Raw genomic sequence first — 23,692 nt, forward strand, 5'->3', positions numbered from 1 at the left:
AATACCAAATGGAATCAAGAAACTGGATTAAACAATTTTCCTTTACTCAGCAAACAGGTAAAATAAATGTATAATTGTGTTTTTTTTTTTGTGTTTACCTTCAATTAGCATTCATACTTCAGTAGTTATTATAGTCTAGAGTACTTATAGCTACAGATACAGCAATGCACGTTGATGTATTTGTGACATTATCTTCTGTATTCAGAATGAATACATTTATGGGTTGTTTGTCTAATTGTTTGTCTTCTAAGCATTGAGCATCGTTTATCCTTTCGAGTTGAAATAGTCGTATTGGGGCACAGCAGATGTTGATTTTTCCAGATTTGTTACTCGCAAAAACACTCTTGTGAGTTGTAGGTGCAAATAGACATGCGTCAGATGGAAAATCAGACGTCGTTTTGACATCGAGATATTCATTCCAGAGGGAACGCCTCGAGCTAGCAACCGATGCATATAATTTAATCATTCCCACTTCTGTATTTACATGTGATTTTTAAGTTAATTGAAGTGATTTCATTCATTTTAAGTTTCGAATACGTATGCCGAAGAATTTGTTGACAGTAAAAAATCATGGCGTCCGTTTCATAGTCTGTGTTCGTATTTTACTACTCGGCAAATTAACTGACACCACAAACTTGAGGTATGATATTGGAACGTAAGAGAGCTTCGCGGCCGAAATAGGCAGACTGGTGGTCTTCATATCAACTCAGATATCTTATTACTTATTTACTACTTTTTCCTTTCTTCGAAAAAACGATAAGATGCTGTAACTTGTTAGAAGTAGTTGCGCCTTAGCTTAGCCCCTAAGTAGTATTATTGACAACCATGAACGACGTTGAGCACTCGCCCTGATGCCGCCGGTACGATAGTCTGCATCTGAAACAAATAAAAAACGACTAATGTGTAGGTACAATTTATTAACAAAAAAAAATACAAAAAAAAAATTCTACTTGATATCATTTGTTTAATAATTGAACCCGTTAAGTAATTCGGTTATTTCAAAAATCAAGGCTAATTTTTGTTCATTAAACTAAAATTCTCGTATATAATAAACTCGTTGCAAATCGAACTCATGCTTTGTTACAAGCAGCACAGTTATCTCCAAATAAACAAATCTTAACCAGATTTAAGTCGACACGCAGCAACTGAACAAGATGTGCTTGAGCCGGTCGCCGGGTTGCGGTCCCGTTAGGCGGCCTTTTGTCGAGAACCAGCAAAAAAGGCTTTTGGGAACACACCGCCAGCCACCCTTGTCCAGCAAAAAACATAAAACAGAAAGAAAGGACCACAAATTAGAGAATCGGCATCGGAATGTTGCACCCGTAAACATTTAAATGGCCTTTTCGATATAAAATATACAAAATTATTGTTACCGATCTTCAATCTTAACTGAGCATTTCAATTGACTCAAATTTCTACTATAAAGCATAAGCTACTTTTAAAGAATAATCTTTCAGAACTTCAGAGCACAACAGTAGATAAGGAAGATGAACTTACGCAACGATCCATCCCTTAGTTTATAAAGACAGCGTCGGTAACTACATCAGATCAGCAGTGCGACACTATAGCTAATTTATCGTAGTCACCACCAAGTTAACCCCAACTAACTACAATCAACGCCCTATACAGGCTATACATGTCCCTACGGATCCTGCTAATCCACTCGCAATGCTGTTCTACATTACCGGTACTAATGCTAACAGCAACTTAAGCACAGGTCACTGCACTCGTCGAACTCGCAGAAGAGTTCGACTGACTCTTAACCAATTGCATCAGCCTAGTTAGTTTCTCGCTGGATCTTCTTCGCTGATCCCGATCCGGCTGTAGATGGACTCGCGTAGCAACTGGCCTTACGCTGTTAGGATTCCTTCAGGGGTGCTCGGATAGTTGTTATCGAACCCTCCCCACCCAGCTGAGCTTTGTGAGTTCATCCACGCAACCTGTTTAAGCCAGAGTTAGGATAACGATATATGGAATTTAGACTTTAATATTACGTCTTAAAGTAAGTGATGGTATTTACGTGGTCTCTAGGCTCCGATACTCACTCAACATCGAGTATTTTGTGTACTTTCGTGTCGATCTTCTCCAATTAACAAAAAACAGTATTCCGTGATACTTATCGACTTGTAAAACAATGAATTTTGGGCGTATTATTGTGTTACATTAGATCTCAGCAGTCATTTGACGTTAAAGAGGTTACACAGCCCAAAAAGACGATAACGTGCGCACAGCTGTCCACCTCAGTACAAAAGCCACAACAATATTGATATAAAGGCCCCTCCAAACTGGCACGTGATACAAATAATAAAATAGAATCGTATGGTATTTAAATCAATTAAGCCTTTGTTTACAATTAGCCGTAAACACTGGAGATTCTCAGAATTTCTCGGGCCTTAAAAGTAACAAAGTGCTTCCCAGTGTAAACAAAACGTTGAGACGCAATGTCCGAACATTACTCAGAAACGTGGGAAGAGTGTTGAAAGAATCACTCTGTGATATAACAAAAGCACTAAAGTAGTACGACCGTCGACTGGAATATTCTAAAAATTAAAAAATTTCGAAAATAAAAAAAAATGTTACCTGCCGCTAAACAGCGGAAAGGACGATGCCACGTGCGACGGATCACGGATCCCTTCGCAGGCTGCTATCGTCAACAATGTGCCAACAAAGTTTTTTTTTAAATATTCGAACCCAATTCATTGTCTTTACACAAAACATTTGTAAGTTCAGGTACCGATGCCAACATTACGTAGGTGCTAACATTTAAACGTCTTGAGGCATGATGGGCTCTTGGCTTAATTCATTATGACTTAAAGTGAGGGGCGCATAAGTGTAAGATTTGCGTTTATTTAAACATTCATCACGTCGTTAGGTCGTTGTTGGCTACGTGTGATTTATGTGAGCATAATTGTTTACTTTAAATATTTCTATATGTATTCTGTGCAGATTCTTCTATTTATCACAAAAGTATGCTTTCCTTTATACTATATTTAGGATAAATTATATGAAAATTCTTAAAAAAGGGAGATTAAAAAGATGGGGAAAAGGCTTTAGAAAGAACTAAGACTTTAGACCTCATTACTTAAGATGGGTAGAGTTGTTCTTTTATGGGCTCCGGAAACCACTTAGCCGCAAGAGGAATGTGAACTCGTCTGCGCTAATCATCAATGGGGAAGAAAAATCAAGACAAACATAGCTAAGTAAATTTCAAACTTTGAAATTTTACTAAATTTTGATTTTCCGAGAAATTAACATTGTGATGAGATGTATGGTATTATATTTTGGATTGGAAATACTATTTTTTTATATACATTTTAACAGAAGATCTTCTCAGTGGATCGCGATTTCGATCCGATAGTAGATTCTGTGAAGCGCTACTCTTGTTGGGCCAGTGTTAGCAATTCTCTCAGATCGAGCCCGTGAACTCATCTACTGGTCCGTGCGAAGTTGGATAGCCTCTTAGGCTACCAACGATTAGATAATCAAATATATTTTTTTAATAACGGTTTGATTACATCATATGAAAAAAGATTGTATACTTTTAATATGTATTTAATTATTAGCCCACACGGGTAGATACCACCACTCTGACTCTTGCAGTACTGCGTTTCGGTTTGAAAGGTGGGCAGCCGTTGTGCTATGAAACAGAGACTTAGAACTCATGTGTCGCGGTGGGTGGCGACATTTATGTTATTGATGTCTATGGTCTCCCGTATACGCTAAACACCAGGTGGACCATGATCTCATCCATCCATCAAAGCAATAAATAATAAATGAATTGTATTAGTTGATGAGTTGAAATTGAAATAAATAAATTAAATTCGTAAAACAAAAAACGAACAAATTCTTAATAATTTCTAATATGGCATACATTTATGGCATATCTAATACTACTACAGTGACTACAGTATCGATTCCTTTCAACAATGGTATTACAAAGAAAAATATCTCAAAACGTAGATAGTACCAAACTGTGCGGCAAAATGAGTTGCCCTTACCCGGTGAGGGTGTGAGGCGGACCAGATTGGCGACGGACTGATTTATAAGCGTAAAGCGGGTGACGAAAAATAACAGAGAAACGAAAAACACCTATAAAGATATACGGTGTTTTAAAGATGATTTTATTGTGACATGTTTATAATTGAATTTAGCGTAGCAATTATTATTTATACATATAAACATTCTTACTCAATACGTACGTAATATTTAGATATTATGCACATACCATATGTATATAGTTTGATATATATTATGTATTAGTGTTTATTTTTATTATTTTTATTGTTATTGTCTATAGTATAATTAAATTAATTAGATTGTACTCATCTACCCACTCATGTAAAGCTTTCCTTCTTTGAGAACGGTTAGCTGGTAGATAACTCAATTGTTGAGTTAAGCTCGCCATTTTTTTTATATCTTATCGCAATTATTGTATTATATTAACAGTGTGTACAAATAAAGAATAAAGAACCATAATCTATGCATAGTTGAGTGTATCTGTTGTACATATCTGACTTTCATCGACTTTTTAGCTCATCTTACCAACATGCGCTTAGAGTGTTCAATTCAACAGCAAGTTTTCTATTAATTTAATTGAATAGCATTGTTATTCAAATTTGACGAAAGAATTACTTAGAAAACACTTTTCTGAACGAATAAGTACAATGTGCTATTATTAAACGTCTCCTGTCGTAAATCGCGTCAGTTTGAATTTTGTACCACAGCCCAGAAAATCTCTGTTGGATGGGACGCTCCCGCTTCGCCATAAATCTTGGGACCCTCGACCGCCACCCGGATTCTTACCGAAAATATCTATAAATATCCATTTCTATATGTACATATATCAAATATTAACAGGGACTTTGACAAGAGAATAGAAGCTTTCATCACCGATCATCACAAAAAGACTGAAAATTTATAGAGGCATGTTATTTGTTATTACAAGTCCTATTTTGACGATATCTACCAAATATCAAAGATTCTTAATGAATTCGATTTAAATTGTACAAAATTACAATCTTAAATTAACCGTAAGTATATCGCGAATATCTTCCGACGATTAAGAGTCAAACAAATTTTGAAACAAAAAATATACCTATGTCATACATTATTTATTTAAATCAGAATCAAAGGCTTCGTCGCTTTACTTTGAAAAATCAATAGCATATGCGTCCTTGAAGAGTGTTGTGAACGTAAACAGTAACGTAAGGGAAATAGACAAAAATCTACTTGATAATAACATGAAGTAAACAAATTATTATCATCGGCGAATCTGCCCAAATTTGTATCAAATTAAAGAAAACAATATTAAGCCGTAAACATCAGAGCCGTATTCGGAAAAGGAGAGTGAAGCCGAGAAGTAAAACTCACTACCAAATACATACCGACTACGATTACTCTGTCAAGAGTGTAATACTGAAGAACAAGTTTAAGGCTTCTGTTTGACAGCGACCAAAACCTCCGAACATTACTGGTGGTAGGACCTCTTGAGTCCGCGCGGGTAGGTACCACCACTCCGCCTATTTCTGCCGTGAAGCAGTAATGCGTTTCGGTTTGAAGGGTGGGACAGCCGACGTAACTATACTTGAGACCTTAGAACTCATATCTCAAGGTGGGTGGCGCATTTACGTTGTAGATGTCTATGGGCTCCGGTAACCACTTAACACCGGGTGGGCTATGAGCTCGTCCACCCATCTAAGCAATAAAAAAATAAAAACATACTGCACAAAGCATTTTATTCAAAAATCTGGACTGCCTACTTAGTAATAACCAATTTATCAAAATGCACCGTGCGGTAATCTGCATCGATTGACCCCTTATTTACGAGAATATCGTAAGAATTCTAAGAGCCATAAGAGAAAAAATTTACAGGCTTTCTTGTACATATTTGTTTATACGGAGGGTCAATCTGTTATTTTTTCCACTGTTCATTCTGTGGCCACCTCCAGATTGGAGAACAAAGTGTCAATAATTTGGAATAATATGGATACATAGATGAAAGAATTTGCAAAGTATGATTAATTTAAAACACGACCTCTTAATCGTTCGGTGCATTCAATATCATACCTAAAGTATCTATGAAAATTTTATTTCACTGGAGGTTCCTTATCACATAAATATCAAAATTTTAATCCTGCAACCAATATTAATTTTACCGACTAGCATAATATACACTATTTTGTTCTTTAAAATCAATGAGTTCACGAAAATAGCACTACGAATAAAACAGAAAAATAAAAAAAATGTTAAAAGAAATGACAATGTAAAAAAAAAAACAAGAAAATTTCAATCTTTATTCAAAATCGGAATTAAAGCAAGATGGCGGAGTTTACGTCGTACCGATCCATATCGTACAGCCTTGATTCTATTCCGCGACGGTCACACTGACACGGTTAAAGCGAACTCGACACAGGCAATGACTCAATCGACCGTCCGATGTACAGACGTGACGAAAGCACCATCCTTGATATTACACGTACATAGAGTATGTGCTGACATTCTAATCATCCGTACTTAAAAAAAACAATTCGAATCAAAACACCGCTTAACTCTTTAGAGAATTACGTTTAAGCTTTTGATTGTCTACGAAGAGTGAATCAAGGCCAAAATACGATATTTGTAGAGGAAAATTAAAGGGCTTTTGAAATATTTTTATTAGCTAAAACTAGCAAGGAATTATCTACCCAACTGATCTCAAGTGCGTCACCTACATATGTTATCGATCTACGTTGACGTCCGTGCGTTACGGCTGCCACAAATCATTACCTCTTCACATTTAGGGCAAAAAGCCTATTTTCTAACAAGTATGACGTATTTCTTTGAATGTAACGGAAATGTTATAGCAAAATTATCACCTAATTCGAACGAGCGTATTATCGTGAAACTATGAACGTCTGATGACCTTAAAGACAAATTGATAAGGTATCGTCGTAGTGAAATTAAATCACTGAATACATGTTCTTTGGAAACAAAAAAAAATTAATAACAAATCGAACCATAAACTAAAATAAACATTTTTTTCATCCGCGCTATCATAGTCATGATAAGCAAAGGTAAGAAATTAATAGTTATCGCTCTATGAAAACACTTGTACAAATTCAAAAATTCGCGAGAGATAGGCAAGCGTATTAAAGACATTGAGATTAGGGCTCACTAGCATTGTCACAATGAAAAAGTTTAGTATGTATTTTTATTATCTATTTTTAATATTCTATGGTCAAAATACGAAAAAAAAAAAACGCAATGTTACAACGCAATTCTCATTTTAATTTTTGCAATCGGGCATTAAGACATATATATTTGCCAAATATACAATATAAACGTCCAACCTTTAAGAATATTATAGACGCAACTGTCGCTCGTGCCATTAAGAACATCAATGCAAAAGTCCACTTTATGTTACTTATAATTTATGTCCGGAAATCTGATGATATTTGGTGCGGTGTCGAACCTTGAGAAATGACTCGTACAAACTTGAGAAGCACATATTTAACTGCTTAGGCCACAATGAAAGTATTTATTTATATATAAAAATAACGGATTATATATTCTTGAATCCCGGAATAAAGTGTCGAATGTTGCTGTGAATAGGATTAAAACTAATCTTAGTCAATCAAATTTTATATGAATGTCTCAATTGTGTGGTTTTGTAAAAACTTTTTATACCAAGTCTTATTATACATATTATGATACAAGTAATACTTGTTTATTTACCCATAATTTTGCAATACTAAATTACTGTTTGCACAGTCATAGAATCGAATTCTACGTAGGCTACAATTGCAGACTAAGAGAAGCCATTTTGTTTGTCACAAAGTAATAATGCCGTTCTAAGAAAAGGAAAATCTACGAAACCTCAATGTTTCGGAGAATCTCCACAGTGACGTCATTTAGGTCTAACGCTGGAAGTAAGAATACATGTGCGATTGTTTTTTAAGAATTTAGCTCCATTCAATGAGAAAGGTTAATAATCATTGTGTTACCCGCGGTGTACATACATTTGTTTATTTTTGTGAAAACCCTTCTTTGATGAAATTGCGAAAAGAAATTAAATGATATTAGTAGCGTTGTATTCTTGAAACTTTTTATATATATATAAAGTTAAATACATACATAGTCGTCGTGGCCTAAAGGAGAAGACGCCTGGTTCATTCGTATCGAGCGATGCGACAGTGCCGGTGTTCGAATCCCGCTGACAGGTACCAACTTTTCTAATGGAATACTTCTTGATTGGACCTGCGACACCGTAATTACTTTTTTTTCAATTGCAACTATGACTTTATTCTGTGTAATAAAAATCACTTTAATAAATAACATAACGTAATGTAAGTACAGAATGTCACATACGTATATAACCTCAACGTCTTACACCAAATCGATTTTTTTTATTGCCCTTGTAGCCAGACGAGCATACGGCCCACCTGATGGTAAGTGGTAACCGTCACCCATGGACTTCAGCAATGCCAGGGCAGAGCCAAGTCGCTGCCTACAGCTTAATACTCTCCACAAGCCTCCTTTGAAGAAATACATGTCATAGCGCTCGGGAAACACCGTGGAGGGGGGGAGCTCATTCCATAGCCGGGTGGTGCGTGGCAAAAAAGACCTCTGGAAACGCACTGTCGATGAACGCAGCGGTTCCAGATAATATGGATAACTCTGCACCGCCATCGGAGAGAGTGCTGCACTACGACGATACCTTATCAATTTGTCTTCAAGGTCATCAGACGTTAAAGGGAGTGCTTACCGTATCCCTTCTGTGTGGCACCAAACATAGCCACAAAATAAATCAGTGACGGTAGGACATCATCGCGTTAACTGAAAATGAAACAATGTGACGTCAATGATAACAGGCTAATCGATATTTGGACCAACGCAAACACACAGATGAGTGCTCATAAAACATGTACACTATAACACAAAGCCTAGACTTACTTTTAATTATGGGATATTTTTTAATTAATACTTCCAATATGTAACTGTACAAAATGTGGTAGGACCTCTTGTGAGTCCGCGCGGGTGGGTACCACCACCCTGCCTATTTCTGCCGTGAAGCAGTAATGCGTTTCGGTTTGAAGGGTGGCGCAGCCGTTGTAACTATACTTGAGATCTTAGAACTTATATCCCGCTCGATCCTCCCGCGCTCGCTAATATCGAAGCATCAGTGTGCCGAATCTCACTGACGGGACACGCGCCGATCGTTATCGCGTCCGTTTATCTTCCACCGGATAAGATCGTTCTAAGCAGTGATATCGAGGCGCTGCTCGGCATGGGGAGCTCTGTCATTCTGGTGGGCAACCTAAATTGTAAACACATCAGGTGGAACTCACACACCACAACCCCTAATGGCAGGCGGCTTGACGCGTTAGTCGATGATCTCGCCTTCGATATCGTCGCTCCGCTAACCCCGACTCACTACCCGCTAAATATCGCGCATCGCCCGGATATACTCGACATAGCGTTATTAAAAAACGTAACTCTGCGCTTACACTCGATCGAAGTAGTTTCAAAGTTAGATTCAGACCACCGTCCCGTCGTTATGAAGCTCGGTCGCGCTCTCGATTCCGTTCCCGTCACGAGGACTGTGGTGGATTGGCACACGCTGGGCATCAGCCTGGCTGAATCTGATCCACCATCGCTCCCGTTTAACCCGGACTCTACCCCGTCTCCTCAGGATACCGCTGAAGCCATAGACATCTTAACGTCACACATCACCTCGACATTAGATAGGTCATCGAAACAAGTTGTAGCGGAGGACTTCCTTCACCGCTTCAAATTGTCCGATGATATTAGGGAACTCCTTAGAGCTAAGAACGCCTCGATACGCGCCTACGACAGGTATCCTACCGCGGAAAATCGTATTCGAATGCGTGCCCTACAACGCGACGTAAAGTCTCGCATCGCCGAAGTCCGAGATGCCAGATGGTCTGATTTCTTAGAAGGACTCGCGCCCTCCCAAAGGTCTTACTACCGCTTAGCTCGTACTCTCAAATCGGATACGGTAGTAACTATGCCCCTCCTCGTAGGCCCCTCAGGCCGACTCGCGGCGTTTGATGATGACGAAAAAGCAGAGTTGCTGGCCGATACATTGCAAACCCAGTGCACGCCCAGCACTCAATCCGTGGACCCTGTTCATGTAGAATTAGTAGACAGTGAGGTAGAACGCAGAGTCTCCTTGCCACCCTCGGATGCGTTACCACCCGTCACCCCGATGGAAGTTAAAGACTTGATCAAAGACCTACGTCCTCGCAAGGCTCCCGGTTCCGACGGTATATCCAACCGCGTTATTAAACTTCTACCCGTCCAACTCATCGTGATGTTGGCATCTATTTTCAATGCCGCTATGGCGAACTGTATCTTTCCCGCGGTGTGGAAAGAAGCGGACGTTATCGGCATACATAAACCCGGTAAACCAAAAAATCATCCGACGAGCTACCGCCCGATTAGCCTCCTCATGTCTCTAGGCAAACTGTATGAGCGTCTGCTCTACAAACGCCTCAGAGACTTCGTCTCATCCAAGGGCATTCTCATCGATGAACAATTCGGATTCCGTACAAATCACTCATGCGTTCAACAGGTGCACCGCCTCACGGAGCACATTCTTGTGGGGCTTAATCGACCAAAACCGTTATACACGGGAGCTCTCTTCTTCGACGTCGCAAAAGCGTTCGACAAAGTCTGGCACAACGGTTTGATTTTCAAACTATTCAACATGGGCGTGCCGGATAGTCTCGTGCTCATAATACGGGACTTCTTGTCGAACCGCTCTTTTCGATATCGAGTCGAAGGAACCCGCTCCTCCCCACGATCTCTCACAGCTGGAGTCCCGCAAGGCTCTGTCCTCTCACCCCTCCTATTTAGCTTATTCGTTAACGATATTCCCCGGTCGCCGCCGACCCATTTAGCTTTATTCGCCGACGACACGACTGTTTACTATTCCAGTAGAAACAAGTCCCTAATCGCGAAGAAGCTTCAGAGCGCAGCCCTAGCCCTAGGACAGTGGTTCCGAAAATGGCGCATAGACATCAACCCAGCGAAAAGTACTGCGGTGCTATTTCAGAGGGGAAGCTCCACACGGATTTCCTCCCGTATTAGGAGGAGGAATCTCACACCCCCGATTACTCTCTTTAGTCAATCCATACCCTGGGCCAGGAAGGTCAAGTACCTGGGCGTTACCCTGGATGCATCGATGACATTCCGCCCGCATATAAAATCAGTCCGTGACCGTGCCGCGTTTATTCTCGGTAGACTCTACCCCATGATCTGTAAGCGGAGTAAAATGTCCCTTCGGAACAAGGTGACACTTTACAAAACTTGCATAAGGCCCGTCATGACTTACGCGAGTGTGGTGTTCGCTCACGCGGCCCGCACACACAGACACCCTTCAATCTCTACAATCCCGCTTTTGCAGGTTAGCCGTCGGAGCTCCGTGGTTCGTGAGGAACGTTGACCTACACGACGACCTGGGCCTCGAATCTATCCAGAAATACATGAAGTCAGCATCGGAACGGTACTTCGATAAGGCTATGCGTCATGATAATCGCCTTATCGTAGCCGCCGCTGACTACTCCCCGAATCCTGATCATGCAGGAGCCAGTCACCGTCGACGCCCTAGACACGTCCTTACCGATCCATCAGATCCAATAACCTTTGCACTAGACGCCTTCAGCTCTAGGAGCAGGCTTAGGGACCTCGGTGACCGTACACGTCGAACTCGACAAAGAGTTCGCCGTGCAACCTAACCCATGAATCAGCTCGCTGAGTTTCTCGCCGGATCTTCTCAGCGGGTCGCGATTCCGATCCGGTAGTAGATTCATTCGCGAAGCAGCTACTCTTGAGTTGTTAGGTCTCCTTCGGAGGCGCTCGGGTAGCTGTTAGCAAATCCCACCCCTCCTGGCTGAGCCTTTGCTCGCCCACCTGTCCTGGTGAAACTGGAAAGGCCTCCGGGCCACCAGTAATCCTTCAATCATAAAAAATAAATAAAAAAAGTGTGTGTGTCCGCTCCGACGCACGACTGGAGTTTACTGGATATAAAAAATTAAACGAAACAATACGAGAAATAGTTCTATATTACGACAACACGATACACTACAGATTATTAACAAATTAACGAGACACAAAACAAACGACTAACAAATATATGAAAATACAATAATGAGAGAAACGCGCGATCAGTACGAGGCTTTGTGGCGGACTGCCGGCGCAGCAGCCCGGCGTCACCTGCAATAACGCGGCCGCGCGTTGGCTCCTGATTGGCGCGCGCACGCATCACGCAATCAGGAGCCAATCAGGCGCATAACGCATTTCGTGTGACATACTAGTACGATTTTGATTGGCGCGCGCACGCATCACGCAATCAGGAGCCAATCAGGCGCATAACGCATTTCGTGTGACATGCTAGTACGATTTTGGTCCCCATAATTTTCATACCCCGGGCCTATATATGTAAATCGATTCTAAAGGAGTAAACTCCAAAAAAACAAATAAATAAAAAAAGTGTGTGTGTCCGCTCCGACGCACGACTGGAGTTTACTGGATATAAAAAATTAAACGAAACAATACGAGAAATAGTTCTATATTACGACAACACGATACACTACAGATTATTAACAAATTAACGAGACACAAAACAAACGACTAACAAATATATGAAAATACAATAATGAGAGAAACGCGCGATCAGTACGAGGCTTTGTGGCGGACTGCCGGCGCAGCAGCCCGGCGTCACCTGCAATAACGCGGCCGCGCGTTGGCTCCTGATTGGCGCGCGCACGCATCACGCAATCAGGAGCCAATCAGGCGCATAACGCATTTCGTGTGACATACTAGTACGATTTTGATTGGCGCGCGCACGCATCACGCAATCAGGAGCCAATCAGGCGCATAACGCATTTCGTGTGACATGCTAGTACGATTTTGGTCCCCATAATTTTCATACCCCGGGCCTATATATGTAAATCGATTCTAAAGGAGTAAACTCCAAAAAAAAAAGAACTTATATCACAAGGTGGGTGGCGCATTTACGTTGTGGATGTCTATGGGCTCCAGTAACCACTTAACACCAGGTGGGCTGTGAACTCGTCCACTCATCTAAGCAATAAAAAAAAGAGCGTCTTCAAGGACTTATGATACGATATTGAGCGTGTTTGCGGGTTCTTCTTTTTTTTCATGTTTCAACGAGACTTGTAAGTAAATAAATCAAAAACTTTTATTCCTTTTAGGGTTTCGTTCAAACAGTTATTAAACTCAAAAAATATATATACAAATTTAAGACAGTCCTAGAAATTTAGCGTTCTGGTTTCGTTTTAGTGAGTACAGCATCATTTAAAGTTATGCTTTCATTTATTATGGTAAATAAAAAGATACTTAGAGACAGCCAAAGCGAAACATTATTTACAGTTTTTCAGTCAGTAATTAATTACGGTACCTCAGACTTAATTAGTGACAAGTTAGAAGAATGTTTTTATGAGATTTTATTTTTTAGGCACTTTCGGTAGTTTTGCCAGAATATGTTCCCATTCTATTTCCAAATGATTGCCTACAACAATTAAACTGTATTCTTATTTCGAATCGTTCATTTTTGGAATCATTATTTTTGTTTATTCGTTTAACTAATAATAAAATAACTATTTGAAAACTGCAAATGTTTCTGTTCTTTTCTTATAAATATATAGGATCTATAGATCTTTCTTAAATATACGAATAACCCAACATTCAATAGCTTGATTGTAGTCAGCTCAGAGGCATGCAAAGTAAACACTGTGGTCCACCATAAATCAAAACACTAATCGTCCAGTTAGTGTAGGATTGCAATTTCGCATTTCAACGTCAAGCCCCCATTGCAATAGATATAGTTATTGATTTGCAAGCACGACACCTATCAGTAATTTGAAGAACATTAATCGTTCTGAAATGATAAAAACTAAATGATTGTGAGATCATTGTTTCATTAATTCTCATGCGAGTTGATTCTCCCGAATGCAATATGTTACTCACTGCTGCACTTAGCATTTACCTATGACTCATTCACGTATTCTTTGAATACAGGACCATTGAGTTCCGGATGAATTCTTTCACGATTTTTAATATCATCGTTACTAAGTAAACGGCTATGAGTATTTTTCGGTCAGTATCCTTGACTGCACCCGATGTTAAGTGATTACCGAAGCTTAAGAACATGATAGCGCGACTTTCACCGCCGCCTAAATTGACACTTTAGGTCCAAATCTTAATTATATTTTATGATGAATACTGGATGAGAGAAGCCGAAGAAGTAGCCGAAGAAGCCGATAGAAATAGCTGGTATTGGTAGCCATGGCCCAGAGATGGGACGAGTACTCCATGCGACGCCGAACCTCTGCTTTATAAAGCATTTCTTTGTCGAAACGTGAAATACCGCTCTGCTCTATTAGGAACTCTCAACATTTCAGAACCTTACATGGCTTTTTTTTTTTAAAAAAAACAATCACGCCACATTTACTGGTCCCGTACTAAGTTCGTAAAGAACTTGTATTACAGGTACCAGATAACGGAAATAAATGTAAGATTTTTATTATACACATACATATATTTAATAAACATCCATAACCCTGGAAAAGACATTTCTACATTTATCATACAAATATCTTCCTTTGGCGGGATTCGAACCCGCGACCCCCTTGTGTAGTGACCATGTCACTTACCACTACACCAGACGGCCGTTATACCGATACCTTCGAAATAACTCCGATATTGAAATATCGACCCCAAAAATCGCAATACTCTTGGAAGGTTGCAAGGATACTCATTGGAATTACGGCGCCATAACATATAGGTAACAGAAGAAGGATCTTTCAGTCATAAACAAGTTTAATAGTGACACTGTGTTTAATATAGATCAGGAATTGGATAGATTGGAAAAACACCCACAAACAAATACGAGGAGAAAAGTCAAATTGTGTTGATCTGATTATTGTACTGGTGGTAGGACCTCTTGTGAGTCCACACGAGTAGGTACCACTACCCTGCCTATTTCAGCCGTGAAGCAGTAATGCGTTTCGGTTTGAAGGGTGGGGCAACCGTTGTAACTATACTTGAGACCTTAGAACTTATATCTCAAGGTGAGTAGCGCATTTACATCGTAGATGTCTATGGGCTCCAGTAACAACTTAACACCAGGTGGGCTGAGAGCTCGTCCACCCATATAAGCAATAAAAAAAAGATCAAAATATTCGCGTTTATACACTAACGTAATTGAATGAAGAAGCGTAATGACCCAGTTTCTTATCAGTTCGAAAGCGAAAGGCATCTTGAAGCGCGCTGCGGAAGTCTCCCGTGCAGGTCACCGAGGCTCGCATGATTACGAAGATGTCGTTTGCGAGTTAACGTAACACTTTGACCAGAACAATGCCCTGTCACGCCTCGCCGTGAATAACCAAACAGCCAATTCGATTGTTCTCGCTCCCATATTTTCTTGTTATATAATGCGATTATTTAAGTTTGTATTTTGTCGCTAGCAACCTAGAATTTTGTATGTGCTGCTAAGTTGCGATTCTGCTCGAATCAATCTAGCTTAGAGGATACCAGACGTGGATTTGTAACATCCCATCTTTTTCGGCGTAACGTGGCTAAGTGACTCAGCTGAGAGTGGGTAGCACCGGTCTCTGGGTTTATTTATACCAAACTGCGATGCCAAACTGATGCTTACTAGTGGTAGAGTAGACAATGAGTCCACACGGATTAGTACCACCATTACGTTTATTTATGCCGCGAAACAATTTTGCCTTATAGTTCGAAGGTCGGCAAAGCATCACAATATGAGACATCGAACCCATGTTTATAGGTTTTATTTATTTATTGCTTAGATGGTTGGACGAGCTCACAGCCCACCTGGTTTTAAGTGGTTACTGGAGCCCCTGGACATCTACAACGTAAATGCGCCAACCACCTTGAGATATAAGTTCTAAGATCTCAGTATAGTTACAACGGCTGCCCCACCCTTCAAACTGAAACGCATTACTGCTTCACGGCAGAAATAGGCAGGGTGGTGGTACCTACCAGCGCGGACTCACACGAGGTCCTACCACCAGTAAATTACACTATGGATGGTGGATTACACTATTTTTTAAAAATCTAGTATGTGCTCCGGTAATCACTTCCATAGTATCAAAGGGGTCATGAGCTCTTTTACTTGCTGGCCGATGATACTTAACTCGACCACTGACAGTGGAGTCGCTTGGCTCGGTAGGTTCTTAAAAATATCTTTGGGCTCGCGGTCTGCTTCCAACATATGCAGACTGTCAAGTCCCACATACCCCGCGTGCCTCCTAGCCGCGAATTACTCGTAGGACGTTCATGCACATGCCCCAAAAAAAACCAGGCGTTACAACACCAACATCATGAATCCTTTTATTTAAAAATACAATCAAAATTAGAAACTCATCTAATAAATTTCTTGATCACTATTAACCTCACTCGCCTTTTGACAAATTGTTTTTCTTGAACATTCGTTCGATGGTTATAGTGAATTAATTGCTTCCCGAAAAAAAATATACATAAATTTATTTCCGCGTTAATAACAAAACATAATATGTTTGTTGCTTCGTTTAAATCTAATCTCACTAAATATAAAACATGTGGGATAGTAAGGCGAAAATCTAGTGGATTTTAACTTTAGTCTTAATTTCAAAGAATCACTCGTAACATCGTAATCTTAATCTATGCCTGATTGACATTGACATTAATTTTCTTTTGAAATAAAACTAGTGTGGCAGTGTGAAGTAGCGAAAAAATACCGATCTTCCCACATATATGTATATATGTAGTATATAATAACGTATTAGTTAAAGACGATAGTAAATTTATTTGCAACCTCTTTCAGAGACCGTTGCCGTCTTAGAGATCTAGATCGCAGACAATTGGGCAGCCGCCGCTTCCGAGAACTGTTTTTGTCGTATTTAATACTACCGCAGCCGGAACCGTGATAATTTTAATGCAAAATAAACAATCATAAATAGATACGTTCTAAAAATAAACTATAAAATATTTTTCTGTTGTAACGTAATTCAGGTCATTGAACTCATATAAAACATAGATCTTTAACATAAAACTACAATTAGATTCGTGAAATGACTTAAGGCACCGTCTAAAGCGATAATGTATTGTTAGTTTTAGAAGGAGTATAGATTTTAATATTTCTTTGTTTAGAGGAACATTCATGGGTGTTATTTATAAATAAATGTGTAAATACACAATATAATTGAGTGTTAGGTACAGAGGGGCGTCGACCGTGCCAGTAGGCGCCGCGGCGACGCGTCCGCGACCTTAATACTGTTAGTGCCGAGCCCTCGGCTAGTGCTGTCAATCTAATCTCATTCATCGACTTGTTGTATTCAATAAATTATACCAACAATTTATTAATACCAAGAAACAATTTCAAACATTTTCCCGAAAAAACAATTCAAGCCAATCCATAAAAAACATCAGAAACGAAATACTTTTTTTTGGCTGAGCTTAGCGGTATGCTAGTGGGTGGCGCACTCATGTTAAGCTTCCATTGAACCAGTACAGCGACTGTTCAGTACATAAATCACAAATGCAGATGCAAAATCGATTAAAATCTTGTAATAAAAATCGCAAATAATATATTTGTAAATTTTACGTGATCACTGGTGTTAAGGCATATTTTAGGTCTGCATTGGTAGGTACCAACATTCTTACTACTGCCGCGAAGCCTGCGTTCCATATTGAATATTACAGGGAAGATACAATTGAGACTTTGACCTCATGTCTCAAGGTGAATGGTGGAATTCACGGTGTGATGTCCAGTTACAACCACGTTCGCCGCAAGATCGCTCACACGTCCACGCAAAGAAAAAATTATAAATATGGAAACTTTTAAATCACAATCTGCTAATAGATCGAAAATAGATTTGAGTCATACATGACAACACTTCGGGTATTTTCATAGCGTCCTTACCTTACCTTACCTTAACTTTAGTAAGACTCTATCTAATCTCAATTTCAGTCTTAATAGATCTTGATCGAACAAGATAAGACTACTGCTATAGACCCAATTCCCGTACTCCGCTGCCACTTCTATAGATCACAAAATTATGACCTAAAACGATAGTGTACACGGAACCAACTCAAAGATTTATATAATCTATATAGGTATATTAATACGTGAAGCAAAAACTTTGTACCCCTTTTTACGAAAATTGCGCGGACGGAGGAGTACGAAATTTCCCACATTTATAGAGAATATAGAGAAGAAGTGCACAATGCCAATATTTTTTTACAATTATGCATTTTTATAATACATTAATTCAATAAAAAAATCATTACACACACTACCATGTATTTGACAGACACCCACATATATATAAATACCCTTTATTTACTGTCAAACTTTTGTCATTGCATTAAAGTCTATGGTCAAAATGAGAATAGATTAATATTGTTTATCTTTATTAATATTTGTCTATAGTACAGTCTTTGCGAGATATGTAACAATAGGACCATAATAATGTTGAAACTTATAATTTCAATTAATTATAGTCGAATTTCGACTACAGAGGGACCACTAGTAACTATTAAGCTTTGACGTCAATTAGAAGAACGTCAATTACAAAAATAAACTCAGAACCGATCATAATTATTATTCATATTTAATTTTACTTCACCGAAAGAATTCGAATGCTTAATTCGTTTTCGTTTAGATCATTATTCATTTGGAAGAGAGATACTATAGATCCCTGAAAACTGCTACACGAGCGATGTGCAATGTCATTTCAAAGTGAATAATATCAGTTTTACCTACGAATTTTACAATGACGCCGAAATAGCTACACGACGGTTTTCGATCAGACTTCATGCCAAACATCTAATTATAAACAGATATCGGAAAAAATCCAGCTCACTTTCACAACCCGCCTAAATAGAGATGCATCGTACGAGCCCAGCGATTGTACGTCGGTCGGTTGATCATACAAATCGGGCGGCTGACATCGAATTACAGCAAGCAGGTAAATATTTAGTGCATTGTACGTACTTGAACGCTTGCCAATGATTTTTGGACTTCGATCGACTGAAAGACCTCTGTTTCGTTAATTTATTATTAAAGAATACACGAGATTGCGACTATTTTTGGTAAGAGCGTCTCATCTTCTGATATGCTCACAAAAGACATTTCATACTTATGTATTCATTGTCTAAAACTTAAATACATTTGAGTACTGAATGGTAGGCAGTGACTTGACTGGCATTGCTGACGTCCATAAGTGACGGTAACCACTTACCATAAGGTGGGCCGCGTGCTCGTCTGCCTACAAAGGCAATAAAAAAATATGAATTACAGATATTTGATTTATATTTTCAATATATTAATTAATAGTATTTAATTCTCTCTTATAGAAAATAATATATCCAAAAAGTCATGATTTTTAATCTGATCAATTTAATTTTCCGATAAAATCAACGAATGATCAGTATTTATTTTCTACTTAACAGATTGACAGTCACCTTCCGAGACATGAAACAAAGTAGCTTGATTAAAACGAAACATGTGCAGGAAAAGTTCTCATTAAAACACAAGTCATTCATAGAAGATTCTTTCAAGTTTTTAAGCTATTGCATAGATTTTATCGCGGGCTTTGAGTGCGGCGACTGAATCAAGAAATTCCGTAACGAAAATAACCTGACCCCCCCCACTACGCCTACCATGTAGCTCGCGCTCAACACATTCACACGTTGCGCTTGTGTATTGTTTATGAATAAGCGCGTGACGTAACGTCACACTGCATGCACATCATGAAAAGTCTGCCCATCTCGCTCTCGCGCGGTCTAGCTTATAAGTGTGAAGGGGACAGTTAATGTTTTGCTTTTATTAATGTTTAATATAGCGTGGTCTTGTTTTATTATTGTTTTAATATTAAACTATCATTGTTTAATTATAATTGCATAAGTTGATAAAAAATGCTGTGCAATAACTATACCGCGGCAGTTCCCGAATGCCACATGTCTTTTTTTTTTTAAACGTACCGGAGATTTGAATTAGTGGGTTAACAATCGTACAATTAACGATGCAACGCCAGAGCCAAGAAAGTGACAAATACATTAGTGCTGTAGGGAAAACCGTCACACGAACTGTATTCAAATACAGCGAACATAGAAATATAGATGCTGGAAGTGTTATTAAAACCATTGACATCAGAAGTCGTAAAAAAAATTTATTTTATTTTTTTATATCAAAAATTATAATTTATTCACGATCAAGTTAAAATTAAATACCAACATATTATTATGTTGTAAGTTCTCAATCAATTGATTTTTATGAAAAAAGCGTATAATTTAATATACGTTCTTTTAATAGATCAAAAACAGTCGAACTTGTATGCGCTTGCTCAATACGTTAATTAATTGTCTCTTCCATATAACTAGAATCGTTTTCACGGTCATGGCACAGTCAAGTCAGCAAGAAAGTTAACTTTCACCTTGTAAGTTGATTCTTACTCCTTGGTCTATCACACCTCATTTAAAACTAAGGGCTCTGTTTTATAGAGTTGTTAACAGCCGAGATTTATTGTGCTTACACGAAAACAATGGCTAGACAGTTTCTTTTAGCAAAACTCAAAGTTTTTCTTGTCTACAATACTATTACTATTACTACCTACTGAAAATTTTCATTTTAGTCACATTAGGGAGAAATTTCAATACAATTAAATTTTTTTCTATTCAATTCAATTCAATTCAATTTCAATTGTATAATTTAACGCCTGTCATAGCGGCAAAATGATGGTAACCACCCGTGCGGATGTCCCATAACACCTTATCATGGGAGTAATACTTGAGTTCGCGTCCCAATCCAATATATTATGATAAAGATAAAAGTTATTCAGTCACAGCTTGTAATGTCCATTTTATACGATAAATAAAAAGAATGACTTAACAATCCTAACTCACTCTTTTTTTATTTTTTATTGCCCTTGTAGGCAAACGAACATACGGCCCACCTAATGGTGAGTGGTTACCGTCGCCCATGGACTTCAGCAATGCCAGGGGCAGAGCCAAGCCGCTGCCTACCGATACCTACCTACCGACTCAATATTTATCAAAACCTAAATAATAACACGTTCAAAAATCTATATTTTAATGGAAACGGGAAACACTCTGAATTCACCTATGAAATTCAAGTATATCTTACGACCATCATATTTGAAAATAATTTGTGTGCTTTAATGAAAAAGTAAAACATTAGTGTGTGAATTTATTTATCATTACACAAACACAAGGAAAACATTCTTTATCTACGTCCTATTTATCCTTTAAAGCGTATAGTGTCGATGTGTGCAGACAGTTATAAATGTCCCCACATACAATTGTCGTAGCCTTGTCAACTGATTTTCCACGAGTCAGGGGTCTGCCTACGCGAATTTTCGACGAATCGTGTCATATTCTAATAACAATACGTCTACATCGACGTCAGACTACGGTTTATTAATATGCTTCGTTAATCTATTTCAGATTTTTGTTACGTGCATTATAAATTTGAGGAGGCCAAACGAATTTAGCTATAAGCTGTTTGTTATAAACGACCTAATTTCGCGTTACGTATTAGCTGTCTGATTAGCATTATTGTTTGTGACGGCTTCCAAAGTTTTTTTTTGGTGTTCATTTCACTAAATTTTTGTAACAATTTACAAAACAATATAAACTATTTTCGTCGGACAAAAGGGAATGCAATGTTGCTGACGAGGATGTCAAAGACAGAGCGAAGTGGGGTAAAAGAAAGCTTCACCATCATCTTTTTTTTCTCACCTATTCGCTGGAAGCCTAAAAGGCTATTCCAGTTACCATGGACGGGTAGGTGAGCTCACGGGCTGCGCGCCCGTTTCAAAGCGTAGTCTTCTGCGAGGAATTGGGGGAGGTGGAGGACCTTGGCCCTCATCGTCTCCCTCTTCCTCTGTGGAGGTGTCGGAGTTCGACATAACCCGGTCCGTTACCTCCCTTGACCGCGTAACAGAAAATGGATTTCCCAGCGTTAAAAAAAAGTTGAGCTCACGGGCTCAACCTGAGAGAATTTGCTAACACTAGCCCTAGCAAGAGTAGTGCTTCCCAGAATCTACAACCGGATCGGAATCGCACCCACTTAGAAGATCCTGCAAGAAACTCAATCGACCCACCGCTATGTGGGATAAACAGCTAGGAACAGAGAGAGACTCAGTGCGCGACCACGTGTGTCCAAAACTGTAAAATATTCGCTACACATCCGAAATAATTTAATGATAATAAAAAAAAACGCGATATTAAACCTTGAAATTTTAACGGTGACAATATTTTAACAGGATATTAAAAGGATAGTTACTTATTAGATGACGATTAGCTTATTCATGTTGAGATGCTGATAGAATACTGTGTACGTACTCTTGACGTAAAATTAAGAAGCTACGATATTTTTGTCGAAATCTCCTTCTTAAGTATAAAAAAACCTTCTCTGAAATAAACAAGACGGAATTCACACGTAATTTCATTGAAGCGCGTTGATCAAAAGCTAACAAGATGTTTACTGGATTATTAGAATTTTTCACTGATTTTTATGGTGCATTTTTATCATTCAACAATGATTTTACACTGTTCAAGCCGTGAACACGATATTACGGTTGCGTGCAGAAGCTAAGCCGTTTACATTTTTATGTTTCAATATACTACATATATTTTAATTGTTTCAATGCGTTGTAGATGCTCAGATTTTATTGTCTTCAATTAATTAATTCAATGAACCCATTATTATGTTTTGTACAAACCGTTTCATATTTATAAACCACTTTTTATTTATAAGTTTATGGTATATTGTCGCGATCAACACTGTTTTGTGACATACATATTATAATTCAATTAAACGACCACACCCGAGTACATAGTGAAATTATTATGAAAAAATGTCACAGGTTAATCGAGTTCACTAAGAACTTCGACAATGAAGCAATTGACAGCGTGTAATAATCTCTCGTAGGAAATTTTGACAACTTACAGAAGAGGGCCGTTCGGATTGTCGATAATCCTATTCTCTCGGATCGTTTGGAACCTCTGGGTCTGCGGAGGGACTTCGGTTCCCTCTGTATTTTGTACCGTATGTTCCATGGGGAGTGCTCTGAGGAATTATTCGAGATGATACCGGCATCTCGTTTTTACTACCGCACCGCCCGCCACCGGAGTAGAGTTCATCCATACTACCTGGAGCTACTGCGGTCATCCACAGTACGCTTCCAGAGATCTTTTTTGCCACGCACCATCCGGCTATGGAATGAGCTCCCCTCCACGGTGTTTCCCGAGCGCTATGACATGTCCTTCTTCAAACGAGGCTTATGGAGAGTATTAAGCGGTAGGCAGCGGCTTGGCTCTGCCCCTGGCATTGCTGAAGTCCATGAGCGACGGTAACCACTCACCATCAGGTGGGCCGTATGCTCGTCTGCCTACAAGGGCAATAAAAAAAAAAAAAAAAACTTATTATTTTTTCCTACCTATGCTGATAGCCTTGAGAAGCTATTTCAGCTTCACCCTAACGTGTAGGTGAGCTCACGGGGCTCAAACCGGAGTATTGCTAACAGTGGCCCTAGCAAGAGCAGTGCTTCGCAGAATCTACCACCGAACCGAAAACGTTACCCACTGAGAAGATCCGGCGAGAAACTCAGTGGGCTGTGTCTGTGGATTAAAAGGT

At 39.1% G+C, this 23,692-nt stretch overlaps 1 long non-coding RNA gene across 1 annotated transcript; it reads right to left on the minus strand.

Moving 5' to 3' along the window:
* Window positions 1-23: 23 nt before the first annotated feature.
* On the minus strand, window positions 24-9,344 carry LOC134199370 (uncharacterized). The gene is made up of 5 exons (XR_009973840.1): window positions 8,932-9,344; window positions 8,744-8,814; window positions 8,113-8,235; window positions 1,122-1,249; window positions 24-876 (listed from the first exon to the last, which is right to left on the minus strand). It is a non-coding gene; the product is annotated as an uncharacterized LOC134199370 (long non-coding RNA).
* Window positions 9,345-23,692: the final 14,348 nt, after the last annotated feature.

The sequence above is a fragment of the Bombyx mori genome, chromosome 9, assembly GCF_030269925.1.
Source record: "Bombyx mori chromosome 9, ASM3026992v2".
NCBI lineage: Eukaryota > Metazoa > Arthropoda > Insecta > Lepidoptera > Bombycidae > Bombyx > Bombyx mori.